The sequence below is a fragment of the Hibiscus syriacus genome, unplaced genomic scaffold (assembly GCF_006381635.1).
Source record: "Hibiscus syriacus cultivar Baekdansim isolate YM2019G1 unplaced genomic scaffold, ASM638163v2 tig00002338_pilon, whole genome shotgun sequence".
NCBI classification, from domain to species: Eukaryota; Viridiplantae; Streptophyta; class Magnoliopsida; order Malvales; family Malvaceae; genus Hibiscus; species Hibiscus syriacus.
In genome coordinates, this window is record NW_024061926.1 from 2,094,676 (window position 1) to 2,105,214 (window position 10,539).

A 10,539-nucleotide genomic window follows, 5' to 3' on the forward strand; every position below is an offset into this window, starting at 1 on the left:
AACATTCAATTTAGAATGCTTAAATTTTATATATGTTTTATAATATTGATTATGGTATTTTTATATGTATGGAAAGAATATTATGAATGAGTTTTAGAGTATGAATTGCTCTAAATCGAATCCATAATTGAAAATGCATGAAAAGATGCATTAAGGTATGAAAGGATGTTATAATTGAAAATGCATGAAAGGATGCATTAAGGCATGAAAAGATGTCATAATTGAAAATGCATTAAAGGATGTATTAAGGCATGAAAGGATGTCATAATTGAAAATGCATGAAATGATGCATTAAGGCATGAAAGGATGACCATAAATTAAAATGCATAAATGGATGTGTTATATGTGAAAATAGACATAATTGAAGTTAATGAGCTAAAGAGAAGTATGTTGGACATACTAAAGATGAAATTGAGGATAATATTACCAAGGTTTAGTTATAATACGAATGACTTAACAAATTCCTATGGATGATATAACTTAGTTTGAAGTCAAATAATTATGAGATACTTATGTATCCTTTAATGTTCTTTACTATATTATATCTCACTAAGTAAATGATTAACGTGTGTTATTTCTCACGTAGGTAAAAGTAAAGATTAACTGAGTGGAGTTTTGTAGTTGTGGTGATCATCAACTAAGGTGGACTCATCCGTGACACAAGATAATCTAATTTATTTTGTAAAATCTTAGTTGGCATGTAATCACAATATTAAAATGATTTTAACTTTAATTAAGTAGAACTTATAACAGTTTAAATCAATGTTTGTTTTATATTAAAATGTTATGTTTTTAGAAAGTGAAAAAAAAAGAATTTTTTTTGGGATTTAAAGGAATAACTATTTTAAGAGTAATATGACATTTATATCTCCTGTACGGAAGGGTATACGAGAGATGGGTGTTACTGAGGTAGTGTCTAGCCCAGACTCTGACAAATGGCTTGAAGCCATGAGATTTATATGGATTCCATGTCAGTAAACCAAGTGTGGACTTTGGTTAAGCCACCTGAAGGGGTCAAACCTATAGGGTGTAAAAAGGGTTTCAAGAATAAAACCTACATGGATGGTAATGTACAAACATACAATGGGAGAATAGTCGCTAAAGGTTTTCAACAAGTTCATGGTGTAGACAATGATGAAACATTCTCCCCTGTAGTTATGTTTAAGTCCATCCAGATCTTGCTCACAATAGTTGCATTCCATGATTATAAAATCTAGAAAATGGATGTCAAAACCTCTTTCCTTAATGGAAAACTCGAAGAGGATGTGTATATGACACAACCAGAAGGTTTTGTCACTCCAGGAAATGCTGGAAAGGTTTGTAAGCTACAGAGGTCTATTTATGGATTAAAGCAAGCTTCTCAAAGCTGAAATCTTCGTTTCAATGATGCAATCAAAGAATTTAGATTTATCAGAAATGAAGATGAGCTTGGTGTTTATAATAAGGCTAGTGGGAGCATTGTTTTTTTCCTAATCTTGTATGTAAATGACATACTCATCACAGGAAATGATATACCTACTTTACAGTATGTTAAAACTTGGTTAGATAGTTGTTTTTTTTATGAAAGATTTGGGTGAGACATCGTATATGTTAGGAGTTAAGATCTATAGAGATAGATCAAGACGTCTTCTAGGTCTGAGTCAAAACACATATATAGACAAAGTACTGAAAAGGTTCAGTATGAAAGAATCTAAGAAAGGATTTTTTCCTATGAGACATGCAATTCTCTTTAAAAGGAAATTTGTCCTTCAACTCCACAAGAAATAGAACGGGTGAATAAGATTCCATATGCTTCAGATATTGGTTCTGTCAAGTATGCCATGATATGTCTTGACCAGATGTATCGTATGCTTTAAGCATGACGAGTCGGTATCAGGTAAACCATGATGAAAATCACTGGGTTGCGGTGAAAAATATCCTTAAGTACTTAAGAAGAACTAAGGATATATTTCTTGTCTATGGAGGTGAGGAAGAGCTTAGTGTAATAAAATGTTATAATGATGCCGACTTCCAAACTGACAATGATGACTCACGATCACAATTGTGTTTTGTGTTTTGTGTTTTGTCTTAATAGAGGTGTTGTGAGCTGGAAAAGTTCGAAGCAAGACACAATAATTGATTCTACAACAGAGGTTGAATGCATTGCATTCAGTGAAGTAGAAAAAGAGGTTGTTTAGATCAAGAAGTTAATATAAGAACTAGGGGTTATTCCTAGTATATCAGATGCTATAGAACTCTATTGTGACAATAATGGAGCCATTACACAAGCAAAAGAACCCAGATCTAATCAATGGTCCAAAAATGTTCTTAGATGCTTTTATCTCATTCGAGATATTATAGATCGAGGAGATGTGAAATATGCATGGTACACATGGATTACAACATTGTTGATCCATTAACGAAGCGTCTTGCACAGTAGAGGCATGATCGTCACACTAAGTCACTCGGTATTAGATATGTGAGTGATTGGTCTTAGTGCTAGTGGAAGATTATTAGAGTATGCCCAAAGACCAATCATATGATGATTGTAATGATACATTTTATTTACCGATTTTATTGAATAAAGGCATTGCCTCTATTATTTTCAATTATATATGTGTGTGTTTAACATAAACTGGAAGATAATAAAGTCCATATAATAACATAATTATTATTATTAAAAGATCCCTAGTCAAGAATTATTATGGGCATGGACAATAATAATATGCTTAAGACTAACATGTTATTGATTGATGACAACGAGTTGTCATTGACATAGAGATATCAGAATTGAAACATGATTATATTGTTATAGAACAATGTATTGGATTGACCCACCATGAGAATATGTCTTGGATTATTATGTGACAGTCATAATATTGCTCATGGTGATGACTATATGTATGATCCTCAGACTTGAGATCAATGCTACCCCCAACATATATTGTTGTATGTTTTGATGCAGTTAAACATGCTCCATAATTGATTTCTCTATAAAGACTGTTATTGAACATATCTCGATATATGTGGTGGGGTTGTATGATTAAGATAGGGTTTGTCCTTCCTACATAATAGGAAATATATCACAGACCACTTGATTGAGTGAGACTAGAAATAGCATGGCCATGCTCGAATAAGTTGATATGATTTATCAAAATTTATTTGTTAATCAAAGTCTACTCTAGATATCAAGAAACAATAGATGGGCTATACAAGTGTGACTATTCCAAGACTTGTGCCTATTCTAGATCTAAAGGACAAAAGGATGTAATACATAAAAGAGTTAATCACGAAGATGATATGTCGAATCATATTTTCTTATAACTTAGGTGAAAATGATATATTGCTAGATGTCACTCATTGTATGTAATATTAGAATTATTCTAATAATTACTGCTAACGTTACAAGAACCTATAGGGTCACACCCTAGGATTGAAATAAGCAAAGATATACAATTTATTGTATGTTACTAAAATATATCGAGAGTTAATATATGTATATTTGATATAATATGTTTAAATTATCCCGAATATTTAATTTGAATTAATTAAATAAAGATTTAATTAATTCAAAATAATAAAATCCTAATATGTTAGGGTAACTTAAATATAAAAAGAGGTGTAAGGTCTTGAGCCATTTTTACATTATCTTTAGTCATTTTTTCTCAAAACAGTTTTGGGAAAACACAAATATTGCTCTCAATCATGTGAACTATATAGAGGTGAGATGTGGTTTCGTGGAGGCTTACGATTCGAATCGATTGTCACCGCCATTAGTTATTATTGTCATTGTTGTTTTTCAAGGAACTCATTGTAAGTATTTGTATCCTTTCCTCCCGATTTTGGTTTATCGTACTTGGATCGCTGGTGAGACCGTTAATTTTTTGTTTCTGCTGCGCCATGGGGTGAGCCGACGGTCCTAACAACAAGTGTCAACTTTATGGAGACAAGATCCATACTCCTCCTCGTCCATTGCATTTGATGAAAGCTCCATGGTCATTCTCTATTTGGGGCATGGATGTCATTAGACAAATTTCGCCTAAAGCTTCAGCTGGTCATCGTTTCATCTTGGTGACATTAGACTACTTCACCAAATGGGTAGAAGCAACTTCCTATGCAAATGTCACTCAGTTAACAGTCTGCAAGTTCTTAAAGAAATAGATTATTTGTCGATATGAGTTACCAGAAAGAATAGTCACTGGCAATGCCTTGAACTTAAACAATAAGAGGATAGAATCAGTATGTAAGCAGTTCAAGATAAAACATCATAATTCCACCACTTATCACCCAAAGATGAATGGGACAGTAGAGGCAGCCAATAAGAACATCAAGAGGCTTATAGAGAAAATGATTAAGACTTATAAAGACTGGCATGAGAAGTTACTATTTGCTCTGTTTGCCTATCGAACTTCTATAAGGACATCAACTGGGGCAACTCAATTTTCTTTAGCCTATGGGATGGAAGTTGGGTTACCCATCGAGGTAGAAATTCTATCGCTTCGAGTTATATCAGAAGTTAAATTAGATGAAGCAAAATGGGTACAAGTTAGGTATGACCAACTGAATCTGATTGAGGAGAAAAGATTAAAAGCTATATGTCATGTACAAATGTACTACAAACGTATAACGATGGCACATGATAAGAAGGTTCACCCACGGTATTTTATGAAGGAGATCTAGTACTGAAAAATATTCTACCAATTTAAAAAGACTTTAGAGGTAAATGAATGCCAAATTGGGATTGACCTTATGTTGTGAACAAGGCCTTTTCTGGAGCTCCTTGATCCTCATCGAGATGGTTGGACCAGAGTTACCTAACCCTGTGAATTCTGACGCTGTCAAAAAATACTTCACTTGAAGAAAGAAAAATGAAAATGAAAATGAAAAAAAGAAAAAAAAGAAAAAAAAGGAAAGAAAAAGAATAGAAAATAAATAAAAGGGGGTTCAAGATGAAAATATGTAAAGGGCGTCTTGAAACCAAATGAGGTCTCAAGTTGAAAACCCGTAGAGGGCGGCTTGAGAATCATTCAAATTTAGGATCCTTGCATGGTGAAGGTTCTGAATTAATTTTGAATATTTAAGCAGTGAAATCAAATGGTGATCAAGGTTAGGACTAGAGATTGAAAAAGGCTTGAATAACGAGAAAAGAAATGGAGAGCACATGAGATTCAAATACAGGTTTACAAAATCCAACATTCGGGGAATTTGGTCGTACATGGGAACTTCACACCCTTGCGCATTGTCACAATTCTCAAGATCCCTTTAATAGAAGCTACACTTGAGTCATTATGTGGTGTGCAAGTTCAAAAGCATTCGTACTATTGATATCCGAGGACGCATACTTTATTTTCTTTTAATTTTTCCTGTTAAAAGTTTGACATGTATTTACCAAAAAAAACTCTTTACATTTATATAAATAAAAAGAGGTATTTTCTTGTTAAAACCATGTTGCAAGTATCTTAATTTGAAGATTAAAACATGTATATTACCTTGGGAAACATGATATCGGTGTGTATTATTGTACAAAAAGTTTTGAAAAGTGAAAGTTTTCTGAAGTTGACAAGGGTTTTAGCATAAGGCTTACATGATGATGGGCTACAAAAAATCAAAACCTTGAGCTACATATAAAAGCTCATCAAGTTGGGATAATCCAAGATGTTTTTCGCTGATCAAGTAGCTGGTCATGAATAATGCCTGGGTTCAAGAATAAAGAGAATCAAAGTCATGTCTAACCAAAGTGTGTCTGATCAAGATTGTCAGTTGGGATGAGCTGCTGGTGATTTTTATGCCCAAGATTTGACTGGATTACAAGGAAGTCGACAAAAGAGAGTTCTCATTTGAAAAAGAAAATACCCTAAAATTGCATCATTACAAACCTTTTAGGCATAAATAGGATCATGACATTCATAAAATGCATGATGATGATAAATGTAATTGACTGCTTACAGGTTTTCCAAAAGGAAAGGTTGAAGATGTCGGGACCCAATATAAAAGTAACCAATTCAAAGTCCCAAAAAGAGAAAGGTTCAACTGACACCCAAGTCAAGTTAGATTCCCATATTTGGTGACTGCGAGACAAGCTTCCACAAGATAAATCAATTTCCAAAAAATATCTTGAATTCCAAAACCTTCAAACAAGAGAAGCAAATCAAACTCGATTCAATCTTTCCTGAAGAATAGTGGAATGAATCAACATTTCCATATATGCTCTACCCTGAAGAAACAGTGGAGCATATCCCTTTTTTCCATATCTGATCTTCTCTGAAGAAGCAGTGGAACAAGTCTGCCTCAATTCAATATTCCTTAAAGAACAGTGGAATTAATCAACATTTCCATATATGATCTACCCTGAAGAAGCAGCGGAGCATATCCCCTTTTTCCAGATTTGATCTTCCCTAAAGAAGCAATATAACAAGTCTACCTCGATTCAATATTCCCTGAAGAACAGTGGGATATATCAAAATTTACAGATGTGATATACCCTGAAGAAGCAGTGAAGAAGATCCCTTCTTTCCAGATTTGATCTTCCCTGAAGAAGTAGTGGAACAAGTATGCCTCAATTCAATCTTCCCTGAAGAACAGTTGAATGAATCAACATTTCCAGATATGATCTACCCTAAAGAGCAGCGGAGCATACCCCTTTTCAGATTCGATCTTCAAAAATCTCTCTCAAGATATTGTTCACTTCCAATCTCAATTGAGACTATATCATATTTCAAAAGCACATATTCGACTAACAAAAACTAATTATCTCTTCATCTTTGTCATATTCTTGTTAACACAAGAATGGGCAAAGAGGGGAAACTATAGACATTCATTTTCGTCGGATAGTTTAAATATTATTATTAGTATTATTATATAATTATTTTAAATTTTAATTTTAATGTTTATTTTTAAAAATAATTTATTTTGCAAGATTTTTTACAAGCCCAAATTGGGCCTCAATTACAAAGCCAATCGGTCCAAACATAAACCTAGACTCGGGCCCAAACAGATCCAAACTCGGGACCAATTACAAAACCCTAATAGTCCATTATGTTACAACTTTGGCTAACCCTAATTTTTGGGTTATCCACCAACCGTCGTCGCCACCCAGAAGAGGAAGAGCCCCCTATTACCAATCAAATATCCCAGTCGAGAAGCAAGTCACGTCGATCATCGTAGTCACCAAGTTGAGTAGGGTCAAATTTTAACGAAATCCGAGGCATTTAATGTCTCACCAACTCTCTGTCATCAGCCATACTTCCCTGCCACACACGTCAACCATCAACAGTAGGTGTCATAAGATATTATACTTATTTTAGATCTGTAAAAACAGGGGTTCTAAAAACCCGAATCTCAGTTGTAAAGAGGACCCTTTTTTCCCTTTGATTTTCGAAAGCAATAGAAAAGAAAAACAATAAATTAAAACTTTCCTTTTTCCCTTTTTTTAGTTTCGAAATATATATATACATAACAATCAAAACAAAAAAAAGGAGGAAATCGGATAGTTACCTGAGAAAGAGTAGTCGGTCGATGGTTGCTTGTCGTTGAGGTGGTCGGGGATAAGGGATTCTGAAGCATCAAGACCTTTTTGTTAGTGTTTAGGAGTGATTTTAGGTGAGTTTTAGCCCTTAATTGGGGGTTTATGGTAGTAGATCTAGAAATTTAGGGTCTTTTGCCGGAACAGTGACCGAAGTGGTGGTGTGAAGTGGTCGGTAGTGGACCGACCGAGAGAGAGAGGAGATAGGGGAGAGATAGGAGAGAGGGAGTAGATTTTATAGGAAAACTTTAGGGTAAAATCACGTATAGGTCTCATAGTTTAGTGGGTTTTTGCATGTTGGCCACCTGCGAGAACCAAAGTTGTTATTTACCCTTTTCCATGCATGATATATATTTTTGGATATTTTTTGTTTGATCCCCCATAGATTAGAATGTTTTTCATGTTGTTCACCTGTAGGGACCAAAATTATTATTTACCCTTTTTCTTGTATGTTATGTGTTTATTGGAATATTTGTTGTTTAGCCTCCCTTATTTAAGCGTGTTTTTTCATTTTGATCATGCGTAGTGATTATTTTATTTTATTTTATTATTTTTGGACTGATTTAGTAATTTACGTATTTTTCTTTAAAAGTATGTTTTAGGCTTGTAAAAAAGAATAATCATTAAATAGTCCCTGTAGTTTCAACATGTTTTATATTTTTGTCTCTGATATGTTTTTATTTAATTTTATTTAATTTAATAATGTAATTTTATTTTATTTTAATTTGGTCCCCATATCTTATTTATTTTTTCATTACAATTTTAGCACTTAATGTTAAACATGTTCATTTGGTCACTTTTTGCACTTTATTTTATTTTAATTTTGTATATGATGATTTATTTGTTTACATTATGGTCATATTTGCATTTTATTTTATTTTAATTTTGCATGCTGGTTTTATGTTATTTTATTTTAGTCACTAATTAGTTTTGTTATCTCTATTTTAAATTAATTTACATGGTACCCTCGTAACCATTTCTTGACTCCAATCAAAATAATTTGACTAAGGATAATATTCATTCATTTTAAGATTGTCATAAAGTGACTGTCTTAACGTATAAGAAAGTTACTTTCGATAATTTTAAAATGAAAGTTTATCTCATTAAGTGACACGAATTAAATTGAATCTATTTTAAAATTTGGGGATTGAGAAAAAGATCATGTTCTTTTAATTAAGTTCACCGAGAAAAGACTGTTAGATCGAATCTAAGGTCTCGTCTTGATGTATTTAAATAATTGAACATCCTTATTCTCATTCAAGGTTGGTAAAATAAATAATTAATCGTACTTGCTTGATGTATGTTTTAAAAAAAATTATTTTATTTTTGCATGTATTTTCAATGGGATTTCAAAATAAATAACACTCATATTCATATTGAATTTTAGGATGAAATAGTAATATCTCTTTATTTAGATTGGAGTAATAAACGACTGCTTTAAGGCATGAGAGGTTATTTATTCTCAATTGGAAATAATCAGATATTATCGTTTTCCCTCTTAGAATTCAAAGAAATGTTAAAAAAGAAAAGAAAAGAAGGTCTTAGAGTTATTTTGTTTTATTGTATTGTTATTTATACGCTTAATTTTTGAATTAGTAATGAGATTTAGAATGAAATTGTAATATTTCTTTATTTCAGTTGGAGTAAGAATCGGTTGCTTTAAGGCATGCGAGGTCGATTCTTCTAGATAGGAAATAATTAAATATTATTATGTTTTGTTCTAAAATTCAAATAATATTATTTGTATGAGATCTTAAATTAAATTAAACTTGAACTCGTATATTTCATTGCAAAGACAACTAATTAATAAACTAGGTATCGATTTAGGGCGTTGTGGGGGTGCTAATACTTCCCTGCGCATAACCGACTCCCGAACTCAAATTTTGGTAACGCAGACCACAAATTTGTCATTTTAATTAAAATTAATATTTTTTTAAAACAACAAATACGTTTTTTGGGCTCAAACACACCCTAATAAAAGATTGGTGGCGACTCCTTGAATCATGTTTTATTAATAACAGATCACCAAATTATTCGAGACGAGATCTTTAAAGAAAAGATTTTAAAAATTAAATTTAATTTTTTCTTTTGAGAAAAAATCGTTTCGACAATCCGAATTGTCACAGATCCCATTTAGGATTGAAAGATGAAGTTGAAAGCCAACATACATATTGTGAAATGATTTCACATCATTACTAACAGACAATGATCGAGGAACATCATCTTATTTAATGAGAAGACATTCATCAGTAACAACCTTTGACACAAATTAGGGGTGAGCAAAATTCGACTTAATTTAAAAAAATTAAATAAAGTTTGAGTTATAAAATAAGACTTGAATAACTTGAACTTTTTAGTAATTAGTCGATTAATTTTCAAGTTCTGGCTCGAGTCCATCGACTTTGCATTATATATGTATATCATATATGAAAAAACATAAAGAAATATATATATATATATATATATATATATATATATATATATATATATTATACTGTTATAGAAAGTCATTTAAATTAGAATCAATTTGTACCATAATATTATAAATATTTATAATTAAATCTAAACAAAACTCGAACAGTTTGACTCGAATTTTATAAACTTGACTCGACTTAAAAAATTCAGATAAAGTTTTATTTATAAAATAGAAATCGTCAACTCGACTAACTCAATTGTTTTACTCGACTTGACTCAATCGAATATTCACCCCTAACTTGAACCAACGTACGTAGGACATGCCACCAAGTTCAATAGGGAGGCATTCTTCTTTTACATCATTTGCCGTGAATTGTGATTTGAGAACTATAGAACATCTAAAGTATAACTCATACGTTACAATGGCACCAACATAAAATTTCATGTACAACCCATACGTTGATATTGCCTCATCACCACATAATATATTTAACTCGTGTGATGATATGTCATCCACACAACATTCTACTTATAACTCATATGTTGGTATGTCGTCATCTTTCATAGGGAGGCATTCTTGTATTACTTCCATTGATTTCAATTTTAATGATAAGTCCCGTTAT